A 15,850-nucleotide genomic window follows, 5' to 3' on the forward strand; every position below is an offset into this window, starting at 1 on the left:
TCTCAGCGAAGGCACTGCAGGCTGCCATCAGCTCACCTCTCCATCTTTTTAAAAACTAAACAGACTGAGTCTTTCAATCCCTCCTTATAAGTCTTCTCCATCCCTCAAATATGGCTCTTTTTTGCACCCTCTCCAGTTTTTTTTAACATTATTTTTGAAATGTGGACACCAGAATGGGATGCAATATTCCGGTGTCAGTCTCCCCACTGCTGAATCAGCTCCCTTTCCATCCTCTCTTTATCTATCCATGGATGGCGTCACGGACTCACAGGACTTGTGCTCTCTCTCAGCCTCGTACAGTCCTTGGGAGGAACCCCCTTCAGTGTGACAGCCCTTCTCGGAGATCCACTCTCTCGAGGGTTAAGCCGTAGGCCCTTCCGCCTCCTGCAACCCCTCTTCTCTGAGCCTTGAGCATGCCTGTCTGCCGTGGGCCCCCTCAGGGAGTCCCCTCACTCTGCACCCCTGGGGCCTCTACTCCCAGAGGGAAGAAAGCAACCCCGATCTCGAGACTGCCGTGACTCTCAGACAGCGTAAAAGAGAGGGGTTTATTGAGCGTCTGAACACAGCACAGGAAACTCTCAGGGCCTCAGGCCTAATCTCCCTCTGCACAGTCCATCTAGGTCTCTCCTGCACCCGTGTGGGCTCTGGCTGTTTTCTCTCCCCAGTCCAGAAGCCCCCTCCTTCCAGCTAAGCGTCCGATATCACCTTCCCACAAGCCTGTGTCCTTTGTCTTCTGTCCCAGGTGAACAGGCTGCCTGGGTCTCCTCTATCTCAGCCTCTCCTCTCCTCCCTCTTTTCTTTCCCCCTGGCTGGAAGCAGTCACCGGGTCCTCTCTCCTCAGCCCATTGTCCTTCTACTGGCCCGACCTGGCTGTGACTTCCAAGCTGGGCCTTCCGCTCACCAGTCGCTGGGGTATCCGTTCTCCAGGCCTTTGCCTGAGGGCCCAACTGACAGGAGAGATCACCGCTGGTCCTCTGTAACAGCAAACTACCTCTCCCACCTCGTTAAACAAACAGCACCCAGGGAAACTGAGGCACGCAAACCATTGTAAAACCAAGAAAATCCCCCCGTCATCACTGATGGCTTTGGCCCTGTTCCCCACAGCATCGCACCGGGAGCGGATGTTGAGTGGCTTGCCCGGTATGACACCTAAATCCTTGACAGAGTCACGGCTTCCCGGAGTACAGTTCCCCTCGGAGGCCTGCCTGCTCTGTCCTGCTGCCCCCTCCCACTGCGCCAAGAGGGGACCTGGTGACTGGAGCTGCTGTGGTTGTGTGAGAGCGCCGGGCTGAGAGACCAAAGGGCACCTCCGTTCTGGAACAGAGGGGTCTGGCCGGTAGGCGCAGTCGCCCAAGGTTTGGGGCACAGAAGGGGCTGTGGCTGGCAGCAGCTTGAAACCCGTCCCCCAGCTGCGCTAGGCACTGTTTGAATGAGTGCAACGTCCGTGTTACATACGGGCTCCTGGGGCTCGGTCGGAAGCACTGAACTGCCTCAGAGTTCTCTGTTTGCAAGGTCGGTCCCAGGAGATTAGAGAGACAAGGCAGGGAGGGGATCTCTTTCATTCTCCAACTTCTGCTGGGGAGAGACAAGCCTTCGAGCTCCGCAGATCTCGTCCTCAGGCCCTGGTCTCTCTCTGTTAGCCGACGGCCAAGGATGTTTGGTGAGGTGCCAGCTATGCCCGTTTATACCATCCGTGACTTTAACCGCTAGGACGCACTGTCCCTTCGCGGCAGGCAGCCCGGGCTAGGCTGACGGATGCCCCAAGGTCCTAACCACCCGTGACTTTAACTGCTAGAGCTCAGAGCTCCTTCGCAGCGAGCAGTCAATACTGACTGACAGGTGCCCCAATGGCAGCACTAAGAGCCTCTCCACACCCGTGACTTTAACTGCTAGAGCTCAGAGCTCCTTCGCAGCGGGCAGCCAGGATTGACTGACAGGTGCCCCAAGAGTTTGCCCCGTGGAGGCGGCACAACTCAACGCTAGGCTCTTAGTACTCTCACCTAATGGCCAGGCTTTAGAGCCAAAACGGCTGAGGTTCTTTAATTGTGTTGGCTGCTTTACAGTAAACCAGAGAAAACAAGTCAGGCTTATGCATAAATGGTTACCAAAATTTATTAAGCTACATTCTAATCATGTGGTTACAAAATTGCTAGTGCCTACTTATTTAAATGTAGAGATGTTACACACACAAACAAGTTACAAAACTGAAGCCACAATCCCAAAGAAAGAAAACAAAGTATAGAGCTCTATTTCAAAATATGTGTACACTAAAGATAGGAGATCAGGTGTGGGTGCTTCTTACCCTCCTTGCATCTCTCGATTCCAGCGGTGCCAAGCCAGGATCGGTCACTCAATTCCGCGGAAAGACGAATAAGGGACAAGGCGTAGGGACCCTCTTAGCTGCAGAAGCCTTGGGAGGCTGTCACTTATCTGACCAGCAGATAGATAGTGAAAAGCACTCAAAAATCATGGTGCTGTAGGTCCCCTACTTATACCTCTGTACTCCTTTATTCTCTTTCTCCTTTCTTATGCCAAATTGAGGCTGGTCTGTCGGGGTGACGCCAGCTTTCGCATGAGTAGTTTACACTTGCAAGGGAGAGAAACAATAAGTGTCGACTACTGGACATTTCTTTTATCAGGGTAAATATTTTCCCACCTAGGATGTTGGTGTGTGTGCATCACGCTATTTAGTAGGGGCTAAGAGCCATGTCTGTCACAGGGCCTCTGACAGGGCTGTCTGGCTACACTCTCCCCAACAGAACCGGGTCCAATAAACCATATGACCTCCCCGGCCTGGTCTTTCGGTGTTTTCTGCTCCCATGGGCGTGGCTGGGAAGGGCCACAGGGCTCAGCAGGCTCAGGGAGAAACCTCAGCCCCACTGGAGACAGGAGGGGAGCAAACCTCACAATCCGTGTGGTCACTGCAGGTCTGTGCAACTGCCCCCCACTCACTCAGTGGCAGTCTGTGGGGGAGGTCTAGGGTGGCCAGGTGTCCCGATTTTAGAGGGACAGTCCCGATTTTTGGGTCTTTTTCTTATATAGGCTCCGATTACCTCCCACCCCCGTCCCGATTTTTCACACTTGCTGTCTGGTCACCCGAGGGAGGTCTGGCAGCGCCCTCCCCAGCCACAGTCCATGCGTGCCCAGCAGTCCCTGTGAAAGCTCACCTTTTCTGGGTGTCTCTTTCACACCCTCTGCCAGAGACGTTCCCCATTCTTTCTCCAGTTCAGCTGGCAGCAGGTCTCGTGCGAGGGGCGGGGGAGAGCTGAGATTTCAGGCTGCTGTTTTATGGCGGGATTGCTGCGATTAACTGGCTGAACGTGCTAATTCTGAGGACGAAACGGGGAAAGGGGCAGAGATCGAGAGTCAGGGAGTGAAATGGAGAAAATACAGGAAGCATTTCGAGCAAGGGCGAAGTGCAATGACCTGAATCCAGAATATTCTCTGCACCCCTTGTCTAACTCTGGGCCTGATCCTCTTCCGCATTGACGGCCCTTTCCCTGTCTCCGGCCGTGTCTGGAGGGCTTTATGCCCCTGTGCAGCCCCTTCACACTGCCAGGAAGGGAGAGCTGTTATGGAATCTTAGCCCAAAGAGGAACCAGGCCCTGTGTCACCTTCATCCTGGGTTTCAGATGACCCCGAGAAGTTGGGGGGCCACCGGGGCCTAGAGCATGGCCCTGCCACAGAGGCCCCGCCCCCGGTCATCCTCTTCCCCCGAGGCCCCGCCCCCCCACTGTTCACTCCTCTGGCCCCCGAGGTCCCCCTACCTGCCCCTCGCTCCTCTCCGCCTCTTCCCCCAGGACTCCACTCACCCCCTGCTTGCTCCTCTCTGCCCCTTTCCCCGAAGGGGGGCTACCGGGGGCCATGGGGCCAGGCACCCGTCCCTTTTCTCTGTCTTTGGTGAGCGGGGGGCAGGGGGGTCCATGGGGAAGGAGGTGGAGCAGGACAGGAAGAGGCACGAGAAGACGGGGCCGTGGGGGAAAAGGCCGAGGGGGGGTGGGGCGCAGGTTTTGGGGGAGGAGGCGGAGGGGGGATGGGAAGAGGCAGAGCAAGAGCAGGGCATCGGGCTCAGAGGCAGAGGGGAGCAGGGTTCAGGTGGGGCCCCCACTTCTCTGGAGCTTTGCTTCCAGCGCTCGAAAGATGACCACGGGCCCACGGGCCTCCGGCAGGGAGACCCGCCCCACATTCCCCAGCGTTTTCCCCCCGCATGGACGGCCTTTTGGGGGAGGCTCAGGCTCCCCTGGCCTCTGATACGGGCTGCCCGTGCTCAGCTCCTTCCACGCTCTGGAGAGGAGCAGCACCCAGGGGTGGGGCTGAGCCGGGGGGCGCTGGGTGAGGGGCAGAGGCCTGAGACCGCAGGGACACAGCGTGAGGCACCATCCCAGGCATCCCCATGAAAGGAGCAGAACAGGGTTTACCTGGGGTGGGGAGTGTATGGAGAGCCTCTCAGGGTCGGTGGAGATGTATTGCCCTGGTGAGCAAGTGTGGCAAAAACACAGGTCTCGCAGTGAGCAGGATTTGAACCTGCGCAGGGAAACCCGATTGGATTTCGAGTCCAACGCCTTAACCGCTCGGCCCTCACAGCTGTGAGTGACGTGGCCCCCAGTGGCAGTCTCTACTGGAGCGGCTGGAAGCCGACGGGAGGGAGCTCTCCACCCTCAACGAGCAGCCGTAGCCATGTTGGCAGGAGAAGCTCTCCCAGCACCATAGCACTGTCCACACCGGCGCTTAGGTCTGTGTAACTTGTGTCACTCGGGGGGTGGCTTATTCACACCCCTGAGCCACATACGTTCTACCGACACAAGGGGGAGTGTAGACGCAGCCTTAGCAGAGACGCGATTAAGATCCACTTCCTGGACACTACTGTGCTAATAAACGATGGTCACATAAACACCACCCTATACCGGAAACCTACTGACCGCTGTTCCTACCTACATGCCTCCAGCTTTCACCCTGACCACACCACACGATCCATCGTCCACAGCCAAGCTCTGCGATACAACCGCATTTGCTCCAACCCCTCAGACAGAGACAAACACCTACAAGATCTCTATCAAGCTTTCTTACAACTACAATACCCACCTGCGGAAGTGAAGAAACAGATTGACAGAGCCAGAAGAGTACCCAAAAGTCACCGACTACAGGACAGGCCTAACAAAGAAAATAACAGAACGCCACTAGCCGTCACCTTCAGCCCCCAACTAAAACCCCTCCAACGCATTATTAAGGATCTACAACCTATCCTGAAGGATGACCCAACACTCTCACAAATCTTGGGAGACAGGCCAGTCCTTGCCTACAGACAGCCCCCCCAACCTGAAGCAAATACTCACCAACAACCACACACCACACAACAGAACCACTAACCCAGGAACTCATCCTTGCAACAAAGCCCGTTGCCAACTGTGCCCACATATCTATTCAGGGGACACCATCCCAGGGCCTAATCACATCAGCCACACTATCAGAGGCTCGTTCACCTGCACATCCACCAATGTGATATATGCCATCATGTGCCAGCAAGGCCCCTCTGCCATGTACATTGGCCAAACTGGACAGCCTCTACGTAAAAGAATATATGGACCCAAATCAGATGTCAAGAATTATAACATTCATAAACCAGTCGGAGAACACTTCAATCTCTCTGGTCACACGATTACAGACATGAAAGTTGCGATATTTCAACAGAAAAACTTCAAATCCAGACTCCAGCGAGAGACTGGTGAACTGGAATTCATTTGCAAATTGGATACAATTAACTTAGGCTTGAATAGAGACTGGGAGTGGCTAAGTCATTCTGCAATGTAACCTATTTCCCCTTGTTTTTTCCTACCCCCCCCCCCCGCCTCAGACTTTCTTGTTAAACCCTGGATTTGTGCTGGAAATGGCCCACCTTGATTATCATACACATTGTAAGGAGAGTGATCACTTTAGATAAGCTATTACCTGCAGGAGAGTGGGGTGGGGGGAGAGAAAACCTTTTGTAGTGGAAAACACCCATTTTTTCATGCTTTGTGTGTTTAAAAAGATCTTGTGTACTTTCCACAGTATGCATCCGATGAAGTGAGCTGTAGCTCACGAAAGCTTATGCTCAAATAAATTGGTTAGTCTCTTAGGTGCCACAAGTCCTCCTTTTCTTTTTACTGATAAAGTTTGCGGATGATACCAAGATGGGAGGGGTTGCAAGTGCTCTGGAGGATAGGATTAAAATTCAAAATGATCTGCACAAACTGGGGAAATGGTCTGAAGTTCACAGGCTGAAATTCAATACGGACAAATGCAAAGTACTCCCCTTAGGACAGAACAGTCAGCTGCACACATACAGAGCAGGACGTGACAGCCTAGGAAGGAGTACTGCGGAAGGGGATCTGGGGGTCAGAGTGGACCACAAGCTAAATATGAGTCAACAGTGTAACACTTGCAAAAAAAGCAAACCTCATTCTGGGCAGGATTAGCAGGAGTGTTGTAAGCAAGATACGAGACGTAATTCTTCTGCTCTACTCCATGCTGATGTGGCCTCAGCTAAAGTATTGTGTCTAAGTCGGGGCGCCACATTTCGGGAAGGATGTGGACAAATTGGAGAAGGTCCAGAGGAGAGTAACAAAAATGATTAAAGGTCTAGAACAGGGGTTCTCAACCTTTTTCTTTCTGAGGCCACCCACAACATGCCATTAAAATCTCCAGGGCCCAGTGTGGGAGGGGGAGGCTCTGGGCCAGGGAAAGGGGGGAAAACAAGTTTGCATAGGTATAGTTTGACTTCTGTTTTGGGTGGGCAGGGGCCAGTGAGGCTCAAGCCAGCTCCGACGTCGGGGTCTGGGAAGGGTATGCTACATCCACCCCCTGACTCATCTCAGCAGGCCACCTGCCTGTCTGGACTTGGGGGGGGCCTACAACCAAAAATTATAACTCAAAGGTGGGGGGGCTCAGCTCAAAAAGTTTGAGGTGCAGGGAACGGGATAGCTAGGGGCTGTGTGCAGGGGGGTAGCTCAGGGTGCAGTGAGGGGGGTAGCTAGGGGCTGTGTGTGGGCAGAGGGTAGCTCAGGGTGCAGGGAGGAGGTAGCTAGGGGCTGTGTGTGGGCAGAGGGTAGCTCAGGGTGCAGGGAGGGGGGCAGCTCGGGGCTGTGTGTGGGCAGAGGGTAGCTCAGGGTGCAGGGAGGAGGTAGCTAGGGACTGTGTGCTCTCAGGGCTCCCCTGCGCTCCCTGTACCCTGAGGGCTCTGCCAGCCACAAAGCAGCCGGGTCCCCCCGCCCAGGCAGCTCTTACCAGCTGCATGAGCAAAGGGGAGCAGCTTCAACCCCCTGCAGCAGCAGGAGACGAGGCAACGCTGCGCCCGCCTGCTCCATGGCACCAGTCAGAGCAGCAGCTGTCCCACGCTGCCGGACTCTGGCTTCCCACCTCCGACCTAGCCAGGGGGTGGAGAGAGGAGGTGGGGGGGGTGGAGCTACCCCAGGACTGCCCTGCTCTTGCACTGTAGTTTGGGGGAGGTGTAACACCCCTGTGTTCCCCCAACTCTGCCCATGGGCTCAGGGCTTCTGTCCCTTGGGGAGCACCGGAGCTCGGGGGTGCAGAATTCAGCCCTGCTGCTCCCAGCTTCAGCCCTGCGGGAGGTGCTGGGGTTCGGGCTTTGGATTTTAGCCATGGGGCCCTGCGGCCCCCCTGAAAGGGTTCATGGACCCCCAGTGGGCCACGAACCCCCTGTTGAGAACCGCTGGTCTAGAAAACATGATCTACGAGGAAAGGTTGAAAGAACTGGGTTTGTTTAGTCTGGAGAAGAGAAGACTGAGAGGGGACATGAGAACAGTTTTCAAGTACATAAAAGGTTGTTAGAAGGAGGAGGGAGAAAAATTGTTCTTGTGAATCTCTGAGGACAGGACAAGAAGCAATGGGCTGAAATTGCAGCGAGGGAGGTTTAGGTTGGATGTTAGGAAAAACTTCCTGCCAGCATAGTTAAGCTCTGGAACAAATTACCTAGGGAGGTTGTGGAATCTCTGTCATTGTAGGTTCTTAGCAGGATCGACAATCACCGCTCAGGGATGGTCTAGGTGAGGGGTAGTCAATTATTTTTTGTCAAGGTCCAAATTCTTCATCAACGTACAGTCGGGGCCAGACTGCAGAGAAATTCATTTAAAAAAATAATAATAACGATAATATGTAAATAAAAAGTTTGTGGGGTCTGTTCAAAAGCGTCTGGCAACCCGGATTTGGCCCGTGGTTCACCTGTTGACAGCCCCTGGTCTAGATAATACAGGAGAATTACGGAGACCTCGGGAATGGAGGTTGTTGGTAACTTTGCCCAAGCCGTTATGGGCTGCTCCTCAGGGCGGAGTGCTCGGAACGGGGGCTCACACTCTGCAGCGGCTGCCCGGCAAGTTTCTGATTCTCGCCCCCTGACTGCAAGGGTGATGCGTGAGGCACCCGGGGGCGCTTTGGCACCAGTGGGTGCGCAGTGCAGGCCGGGGCCCTTTCAAACGCAGCCGCTCCTCCAGAGCGCGGCAGGCGGGCAGGAGTTCGGGCTCCAGCAGCTGACGCTCGCGGCCAGGTTCCAGCAGCAGCTCAGGGAGCTTCTTTCCTGGACTGAGACTAAGGTTGCAGGCTTGTCCCCCTCCCAGCCAGAGGCGGGAAACAGCCCCTGTGGCTAGTGCAGACCCCAGCACTCCTTCTCGGGAGCTCACAGCTGTGCCTGTGAACCTCAGCGTCTTCACCTGTACGTGGCTGGCCTTCCGCGTGGCAAGTAGTGGGTGGGGGTGGGGACAGGCAGCCCCGATGTGCCGAACTGGACGATGCCATGCCGGCACAGCTCAGTATTTGCTGGGTTTTTTGTTTTTCGTCTCCGCTGCTGCCTGAGTGCGTACTTCTGGGGCCACATGGTGTCTGGCTGACGGGTCCGTCTGTAACTCTGGTGTTCGTATTTTTGAGGTTCTACTGTACTTAGTCCTGCCTTGAGTGCAGGGGACGGGACTAGGACGGGCCTTCCAGTGCTGTGATTCCATGGACAGGACTAATGTGAGTTTTTTAATCTGACCTCCTGCATTACACCAACAACATGATTTTATCCAGCCATATGGCAGCAGGGCTCACCATTCTCCCCGCCTCCCCGAACCCCCATTTATCGCCCCCAGCCCCCACTGCCTTCCCTGGTTCCACCTCTATCCCCCCCATTGCCCCAGACCCCTGCTGCCTCCCTCTCCAAACCTGGGGCTTGCTGAGAAAAGCGAAACAAAGAAACATGCAAGTATCACTTTTCACAGCACACTGACTAGCCACCTGGGAGCCTGTGAAAAGTGATACTTGTATGTTTGTTAATATCACTTTTCACAAACTCCCAGCTAGCTACTGAGTGTGCTGCGAAAAGCAATATTCAACATACAAATATAATTTTTCATATTATTTGTGAGTCTGAAAAAACCCTACATCAATAAATTACAAGGATTTGGACACGTGTCTGTGCATATTTATTTGTTTTTCCTACAGTTACGTATTTTAGGGAAAAGTGTCAGTGCGGCCACCAGGAAGAATTGGTGGGTCACAGTCCGAGGCCACCAAAAAATGTGTTCGGAGAACCCCTGGTTTAAATGTACTAATAGGCAAAATCCAAACCAGCCATGTCTGCCTGGACCTTTTCAGGCAGGACTTCAGGTATCACCCAAAAGATCTTATTTTTCTTTGGTTCCATGTATACATTTGCTCAGATTTTACTTCTCCATTAAAAATGTAACCAATTCCCAGCTGCCTGGCAAGTGAGAGCTGGCTGAGTTTCCATGGTTCTCCCCGCACCCTTATGGGTGTGCTGCCAAGGGAGCAACACACAGGCCGGCAATGAATCTCAAGTGCCTCTAACTTGCCTAGCTCTTCTCAGCCATTTCTCTTGCTGTGAGCTGCCCTCCTTTTGAGCCCCACCAACTTCCTCACATGCAGGAACAGCAGCAGATTGCCATCTTGGAGCAACAGCTGAGGAAGGCGTCTTTTCTGTCAGCACTAGAGTGGTCTATTGTATTGTGCTCTTCTTAAATAAGCAGGATACTGTGATCGTCCAGTGAGCGTGTCTCAGCTTTGTTACGTCGAGTGCTTTACAAGGGGTGATGCGCTGCACTGTGTGGGCTGAGAAAGATCTCATGTGCTCCCCATCATCAATTCTGAGATTTGCACTGATTGGCATTAAGGCTTTTGGGGTGATGGTTCTATGACTCAAACTCAGTGGCTTTGTTTGGTCTACCAGAGTCTGAGGTTGGTGATCTTCGGGGATGGTACAAGCCTTACCTAAGACATTTAAGCGAGTCAGAATGTGGATGGAAGACTCTAGAATGAATGATGTGCGAGTTCCTCCAAGTAACAGGGATAGCCGTCTGCCTCTGAACATAGCTCAATTCTTATTGTGCTTAACACGCTGGAATATGAATGGCTGCTATGGGTGGCTGATCATCTATGAACATCATGTAGTAATTCCTGGTTTTTTAAATTATTGTTTTAGCTGGACGCATGTATAATGTTTGATCAAATACTGTTCAGGGAGAAAGGTATAAAACCATCCAAGTATTTGCTATGTGTAGAGTGGTCATGTTCTGTGGGATACCTTCTGGAAGAACAGTAGTGTGGTTAAGTAATTCGTGTCACATTCTGTGCTGCACTCCTGCACCGAAAAAAGGATTTTCTGCCGCTTACACTATTTGCAGCTTCACTGGGTGAAAATAAAGAAGCAACAGTGGCCAGGTCTGAGTGTCCCTCCTCTAACAAAAATCTTGAAATAGTTCACTGTAAAATTAAAAACCAACTGTGGCTTGTCTTAAGTAATGGTAAGGTGACATTTAGAAGGAAGCCTCCAGGTGCATCCTCACCTGTTCATTGATCCAGCACAACTTCCTATACATTAGACTCTTACGACGGTCAGTAACGTTCTCTCTACCTCCACAATAGAGCTATTTAGAAAACGGGAGTTTGTATTCAGTTTGTATGAATGCTGTAATCTGGAAGGCCCAGATGCACAAAGGTATTTTGGTTCTTGGATTCCATTGGATTTCAGTGGAATTTAGGAGCCTAAATTTTACCTTGGTGGATCTGGGCCTAAGTAATTGCAGTTTGACAAACATGAAAGATTAATAATTTGTGAAAAATAAGAAGTAATTAACAAATGAGGACAATCAGAATCCTTGTCTGAGGACTCCTAAAGCTTCAAAATACTTTAATGTTCTTATGAAATAATTGACATCCACTATCATTTCTTTGCCTGTAGTAAATATATTGTCCTTTTTAGTTGGCACACTGTTCTGATCATTGTCTGTACAGTAATCTTTTGAGTAATTCAGTTCAGTTAGATGTTATCAGTCACCTGGAGTTTCTTCCTCAGAAGCTGTTATGGCTTTCAAGGCTCTTCGCTTCCTTAATCTTTCTGCATTTGTGATTGTCATAGGATGCAATGGGAAAAATCCAGAAAGACCTGAAAGAAAGATTATTGATATTTATAGCTGGAGTTGCAATATGACTGTTCTAGACACACAGATTCAAAGGCTAAAAGGGAGCGCTGTGATTATCTCGTCTGACATCCTATATAACACATGTTATAGAACTTCCCCAAAATAATTCTTAGCATATATATTTCAGAAAAACATGCAATCTCAAGTTAAATTGTCAGTGATGGAGAATTCACGACAACCCTCGGTCAACTGTTCCAATAGTTAATGAGACTTTTAAGAAGTGAGAGTAATTGTCTGTCTCACTAACCCTCTAGTGGCTTGAAGTGCCTTTTACTGCTGTCTCGGCCAGCTCAGCCTCTCCATAAATGAGACCCGTTCCCATTTCCTCAAAAAGAACAGGAGTACTTGTGACACCTTAGAGACTAACAAATTATAGCTCATCTTAATTAGCCTTTTACAGTTTGTATGGCAACTCCCACCTTTTCATGATTCTCTGTATGTGTAGATAGATCTTCTTACTATATGTTCCACTCTATTCATCTGATGAAGTGAGCTGTAGCCCACGAAAGCTTATGCTCAAATGAATTTGTTAGTCTCTAAGGTGCCGCAAGTCCTCCCGTTCTTTTTCCGGATACAGACTAACAAGGCTGCTACTCTGAAACATCCCATTTCCTGTGGCCAAAAGAAGGGTGACTGCATATATACATATTCTCAAGGATTCATGCAAAGAAATGAAGAAAGAGTCTTTGGTACTCCAAGTATGCGGAGGATCACCAAGGAAAACCTATTGTCTTTTAAGAGACATAAGCAAATAGTTCAGATTGGAAAACACACTGAGTTACCTAGAAGTTTTTCAACCGGTTTTGTGACATGTGCTCCACAACCAATCCAGTGTTTGATTCTCTCGATGTTCAAGCCAACAAGCTTTTCATTGTGGCTATTTGGGAGTGGGTCATAGCAGCCCACTTGCTCCAAATACTTGCTGTCCCGTGCTCGCTTGTTATATGCGGCCACTATACGGAAGAAGGGTCTGTTGGCACAACCACCAAGAGCCAATCGGATAGCTACGTGTCCTCCATGATAATGCTTCATAAGGAGATGAGCTGAAGGGAAGATCAACAGGTGTCACAATAGATTTGATTATAAACAGATGCGTATAGACATCGAGCCAAAAAATTCCAAAGGCCTTAGAGAAAAGCTTGGTTTCATTTAAAAATCAAGAAAACTGCTGTAACCTTCCCTTACGCAGCAACAATAGATTATTCTTCATGATGGAATCGAAGTCTGTACCTTGCCAGGACATTGAGGTCTTAAAGCAATTTATTTACAATAAAGATGACAGATTTGCTCTACCAACCCTTAAGAGAGTTCAGCGGTGAAGGCTGCACATTCTCCACTAACTGTGATTGATTTAGAGGGATGCAGAAACTGGGGTCTGTCAGTACAACATGGTGTGCACGCAACCCTTAACAAGCCCTGTCTGCACTTACCAAGGTGCACCATGATGACCCTTGAAAGCACCTAAAAGAGGAAAAAGACCATGAAGGAATCCCCGCCACTGCCAAACACAGAACAAGGGGCTAGCCCACTGCAGCTGTGCCGCTGTAAGTGCTATAGGGTAGACATAGCCTGAGTTGACAGAGACGAGAACCTGAAAGTTATACACCGGACCCTCGCTAGAACACGCGTCTATAGAACACAAATTCTGATAGAACGTGGTTGCGGATCCCAAATTTAGTCACCGTCATTAACTGTCATTGTAACGTGGTCCCCGCTGTAATGCAGTACGCGCTAGAATGCGGGATTTGGCATGGATCCCAAATCCCACATTCTAGTGAGGGTCCAGTGTAGTTTGAAAATCCTGAGGGAAACATGGGAGTTTAGTTGCAAGCCCTGCCCTGGCGCCTGTAGACTCTGTCTCTCATGACCCATGTGCCATGGCGATCCTGGGAATGGAAGTTTCAAAGCACCTGCCCCCACTCCCACTTTTATGCTTTGGGGTTTAGGTAACTTTCAACCTCTTAGGAGCACAGGCAAAATGAAAAGATTTTTTTTCCCCCCTGGTAGCCCTGCTAGGCATCAGCCTCACTGCCGCACCCTGCCTGCTTTTCTGTTTCAATAGCTTTGTTGCTAGGGCAATGCCAACAAGTGCCACATGAGTACATAAAATCACTTGTCATTTTAAGGTAAGAATTAGTTTCCCCATTATATTGGTGTTCTGAGGATTTGGTATTATTTTATATATGTACGTTAAGGCTGTCAATCACAGTTATCTCACACGATTAACTCAAAAAAATCAATCGCGATTAATCACGCTTATAACAATAGAATACCAGTTGCAATTTATTATATATTTTTTGATCCATTTTCAATACTGATTTCAATTACAACACAGAACACAAAGTGCAGAGTGCTGACTTTATATTATTATTTTTTTATTACAAATATATGCTCTGTAAAAATGATAAAACAAAAAAAATAGTATTTTTCAATTCACCTCACACAAGTACTGAAGTGCAAAGTCTTTATTGTGAAAGTGTAACAAATGCAGCTGGGTTTTTTCTGATTGCATCACTGCACTCAAAAACAAAACAGTTTAAAACTTTAGCGCCTACAAGTCCACTCAGTCCTACTTCTTATTCTGCCAATCGCTAAGACAAAAGTTTGTTTACAACTGACAGGAGATACTGTTGCCTGCTTCTTATTTACAATGTCACCTGAAAGTGAGAACAGGCGTTCCCATGGCACTTTTGTAGCCGGCGTTGCAAGATATGCCAGATATGCTAAACATTCGTATGCCCCTTCATGCTTCGGCCACCATTCCAGAGGACATATTTCCATGCTGATGATGCTCGTTAAAAAAATAAGACATCAATTAAATTTGTGACTGTACTCCTTGGGGGGAGAATTGTAGGTCTCCTGCTCTATTTTACCTGCATTCTGCATATGTTTCATGTTACCGCAGTCTTGGAAGATGACCCAGCACATATTCGTTTTAAGAACACTTTCACAGCAGATTTGACAAAACGCAAAGAAGGTACCAATGTGAGATTTCTCAAAACAGCAACAGCGCTCGGCCCAAGGTTTAAGAATCTTTACAATTTTTTTGTTTTTTACAGAGCAAATATTTGTAATCAAAAATAAATATAAATTGAGGACTGTACACTTCGTATTGTGTTGTAATTAAAATTAATATATTTGAAAATGTAAGCATGCCAAATATTTAAAGTAAATGGTATTCTATTGTTGTACAACCGCACAGTTAATCGTGATTTTTTTTAATCGCTTGACAGCCCCAATATATGTGTGTGTGTGTGTCTATATGTACACACACTATGAAAATTCCTTGATTGGGTTGCAGTAATTGTTATTCTTGGATATTAACTAGTTCAGGGACTCCTCAAATCTTGCTGCTAATTGCCCGCGGTTTAAGAAATAGCCGAGAACTCCCGGTTCACAGGACATGTGTGCGGGTCTCTGTGTGTGTGTGGGGTCTCTGTGTGTGTGGGGGGGTCTCTGTGTGTGGGTCTCTGTGTGTGTAGGGGGGTGTCTCTGTCTCTGGGTTTGTGTGTGTGGGGGGTCTCTGGGTCTGTGTCTCTGTGTGTGGGGGGGATCTCTCTCTCTGGGTCTCTGGGTGTGGGGGGTGTGGGGGGGTCTCTGGGTCTGTGTGGGGGTGTGTGTGGGGGTGTCTCTGTCTCTGGGTCTCTTTGTGTGGGGGGTCTCTGGGTCTCTGTGTGTGTGGGGGGGTGTCTCTGTCTCTGGGTCTGTGTGTGTGGGGGGTGTCTCTGGGTCTGTGTGGGGGTGTGTGTGGGGGTGTCTCTGTCTCTGGGTCTGTGTGGGGGGGGTGTGGGGGGGTCTCTGTCTCTGGGTCTCTGTGTGTGGGGGGTCTCTGGGTCTCTGTGTGTGTGTGGGGGTGTCTCTGTCTCTGGGTCTGTGTGTGTGTGGGGGGTGTCTCTGGGTCTGTGGGGGGGGATGTGTGTGGGGGGTCTCTGTCTCAGGGTCTCTGTGTGTGGGGGGGTCTCGGTCTCTGGGTCTGTGTGTCGGGGGTGTGTGGGGGGTCTCTCTGTGGGTCTCTGGGTGTGGGGGGGTCTCTGGGTCTGTGTGTGGGGGGTCTCTGTCTCTGGGTCTCTGTGTGGGGGGGTGTCTCTGGGTCTGTGTGGGGGGGTGTGGGGGAGGTCTCTGTCTCAGAGTCTCTGTGTGTGTGGGGGTCTCTGGGTCTGTGGGGGTGTGTGTGGGGGGGGTCTCTGTCTCAGAGTCTCTGTGTGGGGGGGTCTCGGTCTCTGTGTGTCGGGGGTGTGGGGGGGTCTCTCTGTGGGTCTCTGGGTGTGGGGGGGGGGTCGGGAATTCAAAGCCGCTGGTTTTATGCTGCGGCCCCCCCCGTGGCTGGCCCCGCTCCCGCCGCCGGATCAGGGCGGCCTCGACCCCGGCCCCCTCTCGCGGCC

At 50.6% G+C, this 15,850-nt stretch overlaps 1 long non-coding RNA gene and 1 other non-coding gene across 2 annotated transcripts; both read right to left on the minus strand.

Moving 5' to 3' along the window:
• Positions 1 to 2,096: 2,096 nt before the first annotated feature.
• On the minus strand, positions 2,097 to 3,238 carry LOC144930955 (uncharacterized). Its single transcript, XR_013636472.1, has 2 exons — positions 3,168 to 3,238; positions 2,097 to 2,430 (listed from the first exon to the last, which is right to left on the minus strand). It is a non-coding gene; the product is annotated as an uncharacterized LOC144930955 (long non-coding RNA).
• A 1,265-nt stretch (positions 3,239 to 4,503) lies between these two features.
• Positions 4,504 to 4,585, minus strand: TRNAS-CGA (transfer RNA serine (anticodon CGA)). The gene has a single exon. It is a non-coding gene; the product is annotated as a tRNA-Ser (tRNA).
• Between the last annotated feature and the right edge of the window lie 11,265 nt (positions 4,586 to 15,850).

Source organism: Lepidochelys kempii, chromosome 11, assembly GCF_965140285.1.
Source record: "Lepidochelys kempii isolate rLepKem1 chromosome 11, rLepKem1.hap1, whole genome shotgun sequence".
Taxonomy (NCBI): Eukaryota; Metazoa; Chordata; order Testudines; family Cheloniidae; genus Lepidochelys; species Lepidochelys kempii.